Here is a 13,805-nt window from a genome sequence, read left to right on the forward strand (position 1 = left end):
AGGTTAGCATGGGTGTCACTTGTTCTTTAACGGGGATGGGAGGGAGAGCAAACAAAACTGAAAATAAACTTGTGAGAATTGTATGTGTTGTACTAATAGTAAATAGGACACAGAAAACAGATCAGTCTCATTTTTATTTTCAGTTCAAGACCATCATTTGTTTAGGGCTTATTCATGCTGAAAGACAGATGTGTTTTAACTGATCAGTTGTTCCATAGCCGTGCATTTTTAAATGTTTTCAGTTAAACTGCATAGAATGTGAACTGACTCATAGGGAAACATGGACACTGGACAGTGTAAATGGACCCAAAGACTGAATTCTAAACAGCCATAAGAGCCTGATGTAAAATCTGCCTAGAGAACCTGAACTGAAAAAAAAAAGTCAAAATAACCATACACAGGTCATACTTACCTCCTGTGTAGTCTACTATTCAATCCCATTCTCCTCTCCTGTGTCATGTTTGTCCACTGTGATCAATGGATTTCTCCGTCCATTTTGAAAATGGCCATTACCCCCTAACAGCTTCCTGGTCAGCACACTGTTAAGCTGTAATATCGTTCAATTGAGCCATAGGGAAACATGGACATTACTTTGCACATTCAGTTGTAACTGACAGCTGCTGATATATAACTGGCAGCAACTGGTATATTTCAGTTCTGACAAAATATTGTCAGAACTGGAAGGGATCACTGTAAGAAGAAAATGGTAAACCTCTGAGAGGAACTGATGGTGAGATTAGTATGTAATATTCCTTTGCAGCTACATCATGTGTTTATTTTAACAAATTTTCCTCGCTTCAGGTTCCCTTTAAGATGCAAAACTAACAGAATTAATGACCCTTTGAACTTGTCAGAACTAAAATACTATCAGCAGTGTTTTCTCAGCCAGATAAAAAGGATTTTGCCTACAAATTACTTTTCAGGAAACTGCTGAATTTGGCAAACTTATTCGCATAGAATTTAACTAGTTTTTAGCACTCGCTGTATAAAAACAAAAAGGGGCTTCAAACAATTTCTTAGCAGGATTAGTACCACATGTACTTACGTTTATCTCTAATCACATCAGATATCCTATAACAGTGTTTCTCAACATTTTATTGGTATGTACTCCTTTTAAAACCCTATACTCACCAAGTAACCCCTAGCAGAGTAAACATTACCACAAGTACCCCTTGCCAAAATTATATTTAATCATAACACATGATAATTGGTTCTAAACCATTTCCTATTGCTTTTAATTAGATAAAACACTAATCTGGTGTTGTTTAAATAAGAGTTATCATTCTCTGAGGGCTCGTTTCCACTATCGCGAATCCGCATGCGTCCAACGCATGCAGATTCGCACATGGTATGCAAGTGAATGGGCCTGTTTCCACTGTTGCGTTGGTGATGTACATTTTTTTGAGCGGTGAAAAAACGCACAAAAGAGCCAACGAATTCGCCTGAGAGTGCAATGTATTTAATAGGGAAACCGCATGTGTTTTCCCCATGTGGTTTTTGCCGCGAATTCACATAGGTACCGATGTAAATTCACACAGGCAGTGACATGGTTAAAAATCGCATATATCCTCACCTATGCGAATTAGCGGCAAAAAACGCATGGGGAATCGCATCCGTATGCGATTTCATCGCCCACTTCACCGCTACTGTTTGTAGCGGGTAAAAAGATGGTGGGTAGTGGATACCGGAGACAGAGCCATCGAGGAGAGCAAGAAGAGCCAGATTTTTGTGCTCTGCCTTAGACTCCGCCCCTTACCACCACCCTCCTGCCTCACCCCCACTTAGCAAACACTAAGCTCCGCCCCAGCTCTCATAACTGGGGAAGATGTGTAAATGACACTTGCACAGGGCAGAGGCAGGAAGATAAGTTGAGGAAGGCGGGGAGGAGCTGGAGCGGCTGGAATTCATTCAATTCTGACATTGGCCACTGTAATATTGCTAATTTGCGTTTTGGGCGGCCAGAACCCGAAGTGGCCAGACTTCTAGTTCTGGCCGAAACAAATATATGTATTATACTTTCAATGTGTTATATTGTCACTCACATTTGGTATTAATCTCGTAAGTTTACCACTGGACAGCCCATCTGCCATTGTTCCAGCTCAGAGATTGTTCATTCCATTTACCGATATCTGACCATTTTTTTTTTTCCCCCCTTGTTTTGAACAATTCAACCCCCTTTTGAGATTATTATAATGCTCAGTATCCTGTTACATTGCTGCAGACATTTTTCAAATGACACAGTGCATAAGACTAACTTAAGTTAGTACAGCAAACTGACATGACAGTGAGCAATCCCCTGTACTCCAGCCACACCCATGCCTTGAAAAAAGGGGCCCTGCAGGCCTGAAATATTGGCTTCACTAACGGTTTCTTTGAAGCAATACCAACTGTTATAGACAGGAGGTACCATCATCCCTTCATCTGCATCTCTCCTGTATTTAATAACAGCAGTTGCAGTGTTCTCCCCAGGCTTTTAGCCGGGTGCTCCACCCGGCTAGATTTGGGGACCACCCGGCTGTCATCGGCTCACCTCATCACCTCCTCCTATGCTGTAAGCACAGTTGCCCTGCATTTTCAACTCGCCCCACCCGGCTACTTTTTTATGCCACCCGGCTACTATTTCATGCCACCCGGCTGGAAAAAAATTCTGGGGAGAACACTGAGTTGAGTGAAAGACCAGTTCAGTTGTTAGGTTTTGGACTAGTCCATCTCTTCACGGTGATTCTTCATATGTGCTTTATTATTAAAAGCACTCCCTGGATGGCAGTTAACAGTCCAGCTGTCAGAAAGTGTGTAGGAAGGCCAGCTGGCATCTTTGTATTTTAGAGCTTCCAGAAAGAATAAAGGCAACGTTGAGAAACCCAATTAGGAGGTGTGCTAGTTCAAAACCTGTCAGTAAGGGTTTAGGGCTGTCAGATTATCAGATGAACCATATCTACTGTATGCAACAAATAGTTATTTACAGTGCAACTTACTATTGGATAATTTAACACCTCAGATGCTTGTGTATACATGTATTTTAATTGTTAGTTTTTGTGACAGTGGCCCTTTATCATCTAATTAGTGATCTTAGGGCTGGTGCACACTATACAGTCCATGGCGGGGTCTGCTACACTTGGGATCTGATGTATGCAAGGCAGGCCATCCACTATCCAAAAAGGCAAAACAGGTCTGGTTTATGTGTTGCAGAAACACTATGGACAACCCCAGGACACACTGGACATGTGAACAGCGGACCATTCAAATTAATGGCGAGGGCATTGGTGAGCGCTTTTCCTGACAAGCGTGCTCTCTGCCTTAGGCCTTGTTCACACTAGGCCTGGAAACGTATCCGTGGCTTCACTTTTCAGCCTGGATCAAAACCGGAGCAGCGGATAGCACTGTTAAAAATAGCAGCAGTCTTCACCCAAGAAAAAAAAAAAAATGAACCCGTCTGCGTTTGCAGGGACCTGTTCTCAAAACTTGAACTGACAGTCCGGATTTGCTGCATTTTCACAGACCCCAGAAACACGGAGGACTAGCGAAAAGCAATGGTAAAACGGATTCCCATCTTCACAGGCAGGTTTGCACACAGAAACGGATCTGTTTCTGTGTCACAGCCTGTGGGTGGGTCAGGGGGGGCGCCATGCTGGAAGGGTATAGCAGGCAGGCTGGGGGTGGCAGCGGACCTGCCTGCTCCCCCATCCAGCATGGCGGTCCCCCCCCCCACCCACAGCCGGGGACGTTTCCACGGACTGGAAACGTCCTCGCAAAAAACAAACATTTATCTCAAAACAGAGGGAGAAAAAAAAAATAGTTTACAAAAACAGATCCGTTCTGCAGGGGCAAGTGTGGACCTAGCCTTAGGCCCCGTTCACAAACGCGGATGGCCATGCGTGCAGAATGCAACGCATGCGAACGCACGCCATCCGCGTTTGTGTGCCTTGCGTGGCTGATCCCATCACTGAAAAGTGAATGGGACAGCCACATGTTTTTACAAAAAAAATGCATGCAGCATGCGTTCCCGGACCGCACAGGTCCGGAACGCATGCAGTGTGAACATCAGACAGTGCACTCTATGCACATTCTGATGTTGTGCGTGTCGGCCACCTGCACGCGTTCCCAAAACACGGCTGGAAACACGTGCAGTGTGAACGGGGCCTTAGTGTTGTGCAACTGTATTCATTATCCTCACACTGGTGAATGAGACCAAAAGTATACTGAACTATCCCACAGGAAGGCTGTCATATTCATATGGATTCATCAAGATGGCGCCGGTCTCGGATGCCTCGGCCACAGGGCTCCGGCCTTTTTTACCTTTTTAGAGGGCTATCCCTCCTCCACTCACCTCTGGCCTCACCTCTCGCTGAGGTAGGAGGCAGAGGACATGGGCACTGCCGGTCCAGCTCTCTAGCAGCCACAGATCACGGCAAGAGGATCAGCTGCTCGGGGACCCACATGCAGTGCGCAGGCATGGAGAGGCAGCACGGAGCTCTGCCGACCTGCCGCCACTGCCCCCGGACCATCAAAAACACCACCTGCGCTGTCACCACCACAGAACCGAGGGGAGAGGCACCAGTCCTCCGCACTTTCCAGCCATGGAGGAGGATGCCTGTGCGCCGGCTACTCTGCTGGTCGGGTGCGGGGCGCTTCACTCAGCTGTTCGAGTGGATCAGCGCTCCTGCACTGGCATCTTTGTTGCTGCCCCGGCAGCCACCGCTACAATAGAGAGCTGCCGACCAGGTAACCAGCTACCCAGGGCGACCAGGACTCCACCGGTACCGCAGGAGCAGCCTTCCTCGTCTTCCGCAGCCCGGGATTGAGGTGGCTACAGGATCCCCCTCCACCACGTGGGCCGCTGCGATGGGTCCTATGAGTCCAGGAAGCCAGCCCGGAGCATGTGGGACTCCCCACATGCTGGAGGCCTGACCACCACCGCTTCCTGCTGGGCCTCCCACTTGGAATGCAGAGAGGGTCCTCACCAGCCACAGCCTCAGCCCCCAGCCTGCTCGGCCACCCAGGGTCTACCCCTGCCCAGGTCAGCCTGCACCAACAACCAGCCCTGTAGATCAGTGATCAGCCTGCATCACCACCCAGCCCTGAAGATCCGCGTGGGGTGGCCCACCTGGCGTTTTCCCACTGGGATGTTCTTTACTCGGACTAACTGTAACCTGCAGCCCAAAAGAATGCCTGTCTCTCTCCCTGCCTTGGCTCTCTCTTTCTTCTACACTCTCTCCTAGCTATACCTTCTCTCCTCTCTCTCTACACTCTCTTCAGGACACACTGCGGGGATCTGGGACTGCTGCGGAGCAGAGCGAGCGCCACCGGTAGACGGTAAGGCTGCTCCCCTCACATAGCACTCCTGACTTCCCCAAGCGTTATATATATATATATATATATATATATATATATGTATATATGTGTGTATGTGTATATATGTGTGTATGTGTATATATGTGTGTATGTGTATATATGTGTGTATGTGTATATATATGTGTGTATGTGTATATATATGTGTGTATATATGTGTGTATATGTGTGTATGTGTATATATGTGTGTATGTGTATATATGTGTGTATGTGTATATATGTGTGTATGTGTATATATGTGTGTATGTGTATATATGTGTGTATGTGTATGTATGTGTGTATATATGTGTGTATATATGTGTGTATGTGTATGTATGTGTGTATATGTGTGTATGTATGTGTGTATATGTGTGTGTGTGTGTGTGTGTGTGTGTGTGTGTGTGTGTGTGTGTGTGTGTGTGTGTGTGTGTGTGTGTGTGTGTGTGTGTGTGTGTGTTTACTTGTACTACTGTACCTGATTGTATGTGTTGGATTGCACGTATGTGTTTGTACCATCTCAGACCCTGTTGTGCCAAAAATAATTCCGGGTACAACCCCCGTTGTACTTGGCTAAATAAATCTGATTCGGATTCTGATTTCATAGCTCATTTGTCCTGTAGTCACATTCAAAAGGATAGATAAAATCTTAGAGGGAAAAAAAAAAAAAAAAAAAAAAAAAAAAAAAAAGAACACTCCACACATTATGTGCTGATCATTTTGTTTATTTGCACAGTATACAAAGAAACAGTATATACATAAACTTAAAAATGATAAAAACGAAATAAGCACTAATTCAATTGTATGAAAAAGAAATAAGCAACGTGTGAATCATTTCTCTAGTTTTTCTCTTCCCGTGAAAAATCTTTAAGAACACACGTTTACTAAAGCGTAACGGTAAAGCAGTCTCCTGTCACGTTCAGTCAGTCAGCTGAGGGTCATGTCATAACTTAGTCTGTGGTCTGCAGAAAGAGCACAATACAGTTATGAAAATGGGTATCTAAATATAGTCATTCATAAATATAATCCAAGCACTGCACAAATCTATCACCCGATTCACAGGATCCTAATCCTTTCTTTAAAGGGGCACTATGGCAAAAAATTATAAAAAAAACTTAATATGTGCAAACAGACAAATAAGTACGTTTTTTTCCAGAGTAAAATGAGCCATAAATTACTTTTCTCCTGTGTTCTCCTATGTTGCTGTCACTTACCGTAGGTAGTAGAAATGACAGAAGCAACAGGTTTTGTACTAGTCCATCTTTTCATAGGGGATTCTCAGCAAGGCCTTTATTCTTTATAAAGATATTCCCTAAAAAGGATTTAAATAATGATGCTGGCCAGCCACCCTGCTCACTACACAGTTTTTTGGTAGTTGGACAGAGCAACTGCCATTCACTAAGTGCTTTTGAAAATAAATAAATCCCTGAGAATCCCCTATGAAGAGATGGACTAGTCCAAAACCTGTCGGTAATGTCAGATGTCTACTACGTATTGTAAGTGACAGCAACATAGGAGAAAAGTAATTTATGGCTCATTTTACTCTGGGGGGGGGGGGAAACGTACTTATTTATCTGCACATTTTAAATTTTAAATTTTTTCGCCATAGTGCCCTTTTAAGTCCAGCTCCACAATAATAATAACAATAATAATCTTTTACTCCTGTTATGACTGGACATGAAACCTTAATGCTGACCACACCCATAGAATTTAACACTATCTTGTTATAATACTGATTTTAATACAATCGCAAAAAGAATAAAATCATCATTTAAAGGTTTTAACATTACTCCTAAATTTTACAGCGCTCCCAATAAAAAAACTATCACAATTGGGCAAATCAACAAGAACGAATCAATTGTTCTAATTTTGGGTGCTAAGTCTGGTTTAGGGGGCCCACTGCAAATCCCCATCGACTAGCGCCACTCACTTCCTGATGGAACGAACTGCTGCCCACCAAACGCATTAAACTAAATAAAAATGTCATACAAATTTCCCTTGCAAATGGTAAGTATTGGGGGATTTTTTTTTCCCACTATTTTTAATGAGAACAAGTCACGCTAGACTTCCCTCATCGCTCTGAGCCATTCCTGCTTAGTGATTGGTTGCTTTCTATCTGAGAGATAAAAAAAACATTTCCCAGAGCTTGCGTCACCACTTCAAAACATCATATATTCTAACACTAGGTGAAGTGGTTGCACAAGTTCTGGGAGTTTGTGTTTTTTTAATCTTTACTTAGCTAGAAAGCAACCAATCACGAGGCAGGAACGGCTCAGAGAAAGGAGGCAAGATGGCCACCGGAGAAGGAACGTGTTCTGGCAGCTCAATCTTTTATTACTTTTCAAAAAGATAATTTGTTAGGGAATTTTCTTATTACAAGTCCATGGAATTTTTATTTTGTTTAACGCTTCCGGCAGCAGTCCCCTGCTAGCGTGGAGTGAGCAGTACTAGTCTATGGCGATTTAAGGCGGGTCCCCCTAAACTAGCGTTTGATGTGGTATAGAGGCATTTGTTTTTCAAATTTGCTGCTCAACTATCCCAGATGGAATGTATGTAGCAAGCATAACGCCATTCACATAAAATCACCAAAGCATTCTATGACTTCATACATAGAAAGTACTTCTGAAAAAGTGTAATGAACATTTCTCCACTTAGTAAGTATTTTACTGCAAGTCACGTGACCCCAGTCAAATTAAACCAAAATTGACATAATGGAAGAGCTACTTTACTTCATACACTTGCTGTGCATGACATGAGCATCCCTAACAAGCAGTATTTGCATGGTGTGCAGTGATGAGAGGGGGTAAAACAAAAACACCTGAGACAACACAGGCTTATTTGTCTAATTTTTACATTACATATACAGGAGAAACTAGTCGAGAGAGAGGACATTACTGCACTGCCATCAGTCCAAGCAAGGTTCATATTCCACCCCTCTGCACAGCAGTGACTGCAATTTTGAACTCAGAATTTACAATCTTTCCATTTCTGCCTAAGCCTTAGATATGTGCTGGTTCTGTAAACATAGGACATTCAATGTGTGTTCTAACATCTTGTCAGCATACAGGAATAGAGTCTGAAGATCTGAAGAAGGCCTACACTTTTATTTATGGTTTTTAAGTTCGCCAATAAATGGTAGCCTATTACAAAACGTCCTGCTTTTACGGATGACTAACATGGTACAATTCTCTACTGCTATTTTGACTCCAGTGAGTGAAATACTAATTGAAATACTGCTACGTAACTTAGGACTTCACCAAATGTCTGTTCGAGTGGGAGAGCGTCATTTTAAAAAGAAATATGGCAGCCTCCATATTCTACTCACTTCAATTAAATATAACCCTGCATTTCAACTTTGCTCTAAAACATTATTTACAGCATATTATATGCAACCAGCATTCTTTTTTTTACTAGACCAGCATTGGAAGGGTTACACACAGAGCTTTAAAGTTCCTGGAGAGAACTGCCGAAGTTTAGATTGATACATTTAAGTAGACAAAATGTAGCAAGTGAGGAATGTTACACACACTCGGGCTGTCCTCCAGCTCCTGCACAGTCAGAGAGAGCGAGTCACATTCCACAGTTGTTACAGTTTGTTTTGCTTAAATGTATCTATGTAAGCTTCGGATGCAGCAGCAGTTCTCTCCAGGAACTTTAAAGCTGTGTGTGTGTAACCCTTCCAATGCTGGTCTAGTCAAAAAAATGCTGGTTGCATATAATATGCTGTAAATAATGTTTTAGAGCAAAGTTGAAATGCAGGGTTATTTCAGCTTTAACCTTTATCATTGAAAGTTGTTTTTTTTTGTTTTTTTTCAATACGGGTTGCCTGGCAGCCCTGCTGATATATTTAGCGGCAGTAGTGTCTGGATAACACCAGAAACAAGCATGCAGCTAATCTGGTCAGATCTGACAATGTCAGAAATATCTGATCTGCATATGCTTGTTCAAGGTCTATGGCTAATTGTTACCTACCTCACACCTAGCATTTCCCTTCTGCTGTGCACAGCTGTACTAAAACCTGTCTAGCTGCTAACCCCAAGAAAGTCCAACCTAATTAGGTACCTGAACTTCTGACACTACCCAGATACTATCCTGCCTCTAACCTTCCAGCACCCAAAATTGTAACTGATCTACTGAAGTTGGGACTGGAGATTATGTGACAGATATCAAAATGTCCATCTTCATTTCAGTCACCTATGAACCCATGAAGAAGCCAGCTGTATAGGGAACCAATTCCTGGGATGGCTGAAGCCAATCATTTTTCCTTGATGTTGAGGTTAAAGAGTTTCCAAATTCACATTAAAAAGCTAATAGTGTATCAGTAGCAGCGGTTGGCAATAATGGCCATCTTGCATAGGGCCCCATTTTATCTTAATCCTTTTCTGGTCAGTAGAATATAAACCTATAATCATATCACTTTTATAGAGGGTGACTTGAAATGTATGTTTTACTTGCTACTTAAAGCGGTATTGTCACCATAAAAATCAAATTTCAACAGCAACTGGTCTGAGTGTATTAAGTGATAAAGATGCTAATCCTGCATTCAAAACTTTTTCTGCTGTTATGGTTTGTGGTTATCACATACTATAGGAGCACTGGCCCTAGTGCCAAAGAGTTGATGGTTGGGAGTTCTTTTTATCTATAATATACTCCTCCTCTTCCATTTATTTCCCTTCCTAGCTGCTTATCAGAAAAACCCTCTGATTACTTGTGTTTACAAGCAAGGCTGAGGTGACTCAGTAATTGGATGCGTAAAAAAAAACAAACAAACAAAAAAAACAAACAAACAGTGTAGTTCCTAGTATACACCTCAGTGGGAGTGTCTGAAGACTCTGGGAGAAGGGCAGCTAATGAATACACAATGAGCAAGAGAAGGGAGGGGGGATAGCACAATACATCTGTTATGTAAGTAGAAGGAGTGAGTGTGTGTGTGTGTGTGTGTGTGTGTGTGTGTGTGTGTGTGTGTGTGTGTGTGTGTGTGTGTGTGTGTGTGTGATTTCTAGTTTGGCATGGGTGTCGCTTGTTCTTTAAAGTGAATCTGAAGCCTGAATAAAATAAAAATACAGATACTCACCTAAGGAGAGGAATGCTGTGGGTCCTATAGGGCCTCCCATTTCTCTCATTCCCCCCATTCTCCCGCAGGCTCCTCTATTCACATCTCCTGCTGCGGGAGGCTTCGGAATCCCGAGTGCTCCCGAAAACAGGCGGCTCTTCACTGTGCATGTGCAAGAGAGCAAGTGCTCCCGAAGCACACCCGCAGTGGAAGACAGCAGTCTGCCAACGGAGAGGCAGTGCAGGAATGACAGGAGGAAAAGAGGGACGGGAAGGCTCTGTAGAGCACAAAGCCTTCCTGCTCCTTTGGTATTTTTTTAAATTTAGGCTTCAGACTCCCCTGAACAGAAAGAAAAATTGTCACCCCATTTTGAGCTACATTTCTTCATTTTAAAGCAAGGCTAGACCTCAAACAAATGTAAATGTCTACAGTGGATCCAGATAAGCAACCTTAATACGCTGGAAAATACGTCCTGCAAGAATAAAAGGTCATTCACTCAAATTTTGGTCCTTGACAGCTGGATTTCAGACAGGGCGCACCATATGCACAGCCACTTAAAAGGAAATTACATTTTCTGTCCAGTGAATATTACACAAAGTGTTTTAAATATTAAGTTCAACTGAGGTTCCAGTTCTGAGGTTTTTTGGAGATACTAGACTTTAGATAAAAAGGAAGGAATGGAAAGGAGAGGGGGGGGGGGGAATAGGAAAAGAAAGATGGAGGGGAAGTAGAGGAGGCGAGGAAAGTAAGTAAAGAAGGAGAGGAGGGAGGGAAGTAAAAAAGGACAGGCAGGAGCAAAGTAGGGAGAGGAGGGATGGAAAAGGGAAGTAGGAAACAAAAGAGAGGGGAAAGGGAAGTAGGAAAAGCAGAGGAGGGAGGTAAGTGAAGTAGGAAATGGGAAGAGAGGAAAGCAAAGTAGGAAAAAAAAATAAAGGAGGGAAGTAGGAAACAAAAAAAAAAAAAAAAAAAACGGAGGGTGGGAAGGAAGACAGAACTGTGGGGTAAAATGGTCTCAAACAACAATTTGTGCCAATTTCTGATGGGTGCAGTAGAAGCAGTCTAGCTCCAGCTTCACACCAAGAGAGGGCAGCAGCCTGCACGAGCTGCTGGGATGCATGGAGTAAGTGGTTTACAAAAATGTAAACGTATGGCATGAAACAGTCAGATGTGTGTTAACAGAAATAAAAGAACTTGTGTGAGTATACAAAACATGCAGAAGATAACGTGAATGGGTACGGCTGCAATGGATAAAGCTGGCAGAAGGTGGACTGCACGAGTTAAAGGTGATCTGAAAATCACACAAAGTTGAGAAAAGGCCGAAGGTTGGGTGAACAGAGTGGGGATAAGAGCAGAAGGCAGAATAAGCAGTGCAGGAGTAAATAACCACAAGCTGGCTTAATAAAGTGGACTAAACAGTGCAGAAAATGCAGAGAGAAAAATATAGAAAGGAGAAGGTGGGAAAAATGAGCATAATTGTACTATGAGCAGAAAAAAAAAAAAAAAAAATAGATAACATTTAAGTAAAATAAGCACAGGTTAGTGTCAACAATAAGTTAAAGGAATTCTAAAGTGCAAGTAATTTGGAAAGGCACCATGTCCGCGTGATGGCTGGTAACAATTATCATGGCTGGTAACAATTATCAAAGGGAGGCATTGTTTTCTTTCAAACAATACTAGTTGCCTGGCAGGACTGCTGAACTTTCTGGCTGCAGTAGCGTCTGAACCAAGCATGTGGGTAATCTAGTTAGACTTCAGTCAGAGCACCTGATCTGTATGCCTGTTCAGGGCCTATGGATAAAAGTATCAGAGGATCAGCAGGACAGACATGCAATTTACATGGTTTATAAGGGAATAGGTCAGCCTCCATATCCCTCTCATCTCAGGTTCCTTTAAAGATTGAATAAAGATGGCAGACACCATAATCCTAGAAACAAAAAACAAAACAAAAACACACATTGGCAGAAATTGGAGGAGCATGACGTTAGAAGGCATAGCTCTCCAGAGGGCTGAAGCGTGGGTTGCGCCAGGCCTCTACAGAGGATTTCTGGTACCACTGCCAGCGTTTTAGAGTATCCTCCTGGGACATAGGAGCTGACAGCACTTCTAGGTGCCAGCCCCAGCTCTTCTGCTAAGGTTTTTATAATTGATACTATGAAAAAAAAGTTGACCTGCATACTGACATTGTGTACACTTCAGTATTTTCCGCTTACAGTAAAACAAAAAAACCTCTCCCTTGAAATCATGTTATATTCAGTTACTCAAAAGTAAAGAGGGAAGGGGAGGAGAAAAGCCAGACTACAGTGGAAACCTATTCCATTAGAGTTTTAGGACACTGGCATATGGTGTTACATTTATCACATTAGGTCATAAACACTGTGCTGCATCAAGCTTCTTCATAGAACTTCTCCTGCCCTGGCCAACTCACAAAAATAAAACATCTGAATTGCAGGACTTCTGGCAATTCGCCTGATTTGCACCCAGTTTGCTCACCAATAAATTAATCCTCCTGCCACTGTTGACACAGCTGCTGCATCATCTGCAGGTTTACCCTCCTTCCTTATAGAAGTGAAGAAAGACAAATTTTGTACTATACTCTGCAAGGACACCAGGCATTGCTGTACTTTACTGGCTAAATTAACTGTCTGATGAAAATTGATGTACACAATGTCTACATCAAGAGGTTTGAGACTGACATGTATCAAGTAGTCCCCAACCACGAACTGTGATGTGCCAAGCATTCTTTTTTCAAATTCAATTACATTCAAACTTCAAAAACTGAACACTGCTGAGAAGAAAATGTTATTCTATTTGCAAAAATTCTTTGTAAATGAAACAAACATAGCTCTAGATCAATGCTCAGTGGCTTATGGGTTAAAAAGGGACACAAACAGTCCTCAGCATCTTGGTTTGAGACTAAGGCCCCATACACACATCAGACCATAGTCTTTTGAAAATGAAAGATCACAGACCAATCTAACCACCCTTCATGTAGTATGAGAGCCATACTCTACACAGTCTTTTCTATGGAGCTGAACTCCACATCAGAAAAAGATCTTTGCAAGATGCTGCACACACAGATGCTGTACAGACACAAAAGATCAGTATCTGCAAAAGATCTGTTCCTGCCAAAAATCCAATCCTGCAAATTGCAATGATAGTCCATGAGATCTGCAGATCATCATACACACGATTTAACTGACATTCATCTGCAGATCAAATCCACCAGGATGGATTTTCAGATCTGCAGATGATTGCTTGATCTGCAGATGAATGTCAGTTAAATCATGTGTGTATGATGATCTGCAGATCTCATAGACTATCATTGCAATTTGCAGGAATGGATTTTTAGCAGGAACAGATCTTTTGCAGATACTGATCTTTTGTGTCTGTACAGCATCTGTGTGTGCAGCATCTTGCAAAGATTTTT

At 42.6% G+C, this 13,805-nt stretch overlaps 1 protein-coding gene across 1 annotated transcript in view; it reads right to left on the reverse strand.

Moving 5' to 3' along the window:
• Positions 1–6,029: 6,029 nt before the first annotated feature.
• RBM45 (RNA binding motif protein 45) overlaps positions 6,030–13,805 on the reverse strand; it is a 38,848-nt gene continuing 31,072 nt past the window's right edge. The window contains exon 10 of the mRNA XM_068245436.1: positions 6,030–6,287. The gene's annotated coding sequence lies outside the window, so the exon portion shown is untranslated. The remainder of the gene's footprint in view (positions 6,288–13,805) is intronic.

This window comes from Hyperolius riggenbachi, chromosome 7 (assembly GCF_040937935.1).
Source record: "Hyperolius riggenbachi isolate aHypRig1 chromosome 7, aHypRig1.pri, whole genome shotgun sequence".
In the NCBI taxonomy this organism is placed as follows: domain Eukaryota; kingdom Metazoa; phylum Chordata; class Amphibia; order Anura; family Hyperoliidae; genus Hyperolius; species Hyperolius riggenbachi.